Consider the following 1497-nt stretch of genomic DNA (forward strand, 5'->3'; position numbering starts at 1 on the left):
AAATGATAACCGGAAGAAATCGGAAGAGAATGGCCGAAGGGATTCTATTTTCTGTTTGCCGTACTTGCAACAGATATATTATTAGTAACAACCATCCTTTGGATTTATTTGGTGAAAAGACAATTAGGGAAGGAATCGTACGGGATTGAGAAGAGTTTTCTGGTTTGAAAATTTCTGTCGACGATGGTTTATTACCATCGGGAATATGTGGAACTTGTTACGTTACTATCACGACATTTCAGGAGTTTGTGAAGACGGTAGTTCATTCGAAAGCTCAGCACGAGTCGGTGATCCGATCTAAAAGAAGGAAGTCTGTGCAGCAGAGCCCGTCCTTCACCAGGTGTGGGATGCGAGAAAAAAAGGAGCAAGGTCAGCTGGTTATATGTTACGCAGGATTTTTGACTAAGCTCGATCGATTCATGTGTTTACGGTGTAATTATTGTTCATGTGTTTAACAACGCAAAGCCTTGACTCCTTTTGAGTATGTACGTGGTGAGGAAGAAAAATGAAGCCAACAGCTAACCCGGTTATCGCGTACTTTTTTGTTACATTCTCTTATTGCAATAATGAAATTTGTAAGTATATTTTCTTTGTGTAATATATATATCGCATTAAAGTTGGAACTTGATAGTTTGCATTAGTTATAAGAAAATCATACAACTAAGGTTGATACAAAAGGCTTCAGTTGAGAGCAACCCCTGATGAAAAGGGACTACAGCCCCTGATGAAAAATGGGGATAAAGGGAGGAGGGGGGCTATCCAAAAAATGGATACATTCCTGTCAAGTTCAATCTCAAGTGATCTTGACAACCTGTATCTTCTGGATAGCTTCTTATCCAGAGGAGAGCTTGAAGGATTCTCCTGCTGGTACACAGCTACTGAAAAACAACTTTTGGGTTCTCATTTTCAGAGGATTATTATGGCCACAGTAAACTGGGTACCTGTTGGTTAACTTTCACATCGCTGTTTTGGGCTAGTATATAATTTATTAAACTGGTAGATTGTAGGGTCAGAAGAGCTTAGCCAATAACCTATTCTTCGACAGGCATCAACACTTGGGCTCACGCATGAGGGACCCCGTTACATGCTAAATTGTCTCCATGTTACATTGATTGCATACAGTGTCACGGTTAACAGGAAAATTTGGTTTTATCAAATATTTTGATAAAGGTCAAATTACCACCATGAATGATTTGGAAAGCTGACGTTTCGAGTGTTAGCCCTTTGTCAGAGCGAATGTTTAGTCAGCTAAAAAGAGATCACCATAATTCAGACTGTCTCTGTTTGCACCATAAAAAAGAAGCCCCACATACATTTTGGACTATTTTGGGTGCACCCAACAGGCAAAGGCTTGGTTGAATCTGCTTCAATGACCATTGCTTAATAGAAAACTGCCTTCCGGAAGTGCTTCTCTTGAGATAAAGCAACCGATCAAAAAGTTATATTTTGTTGTGTTATTTAAGCAATAGAGGACGTTGTCCATGTTTACATAGCCTC

Source organism: Montipora capricornis, chromosome 6 (genome assembly GCF_036669925.1).
Source record: "Montipora capricornis isolate CH-2021 chromosome 6, ASM3666992v2, whole genome shotgun sequence".
NCBI lineage: Eukaryota > Metazoa > Cnidaria > Anthozoa > Scleractinia > Acroporidae > Montipora > Montipora capricornis.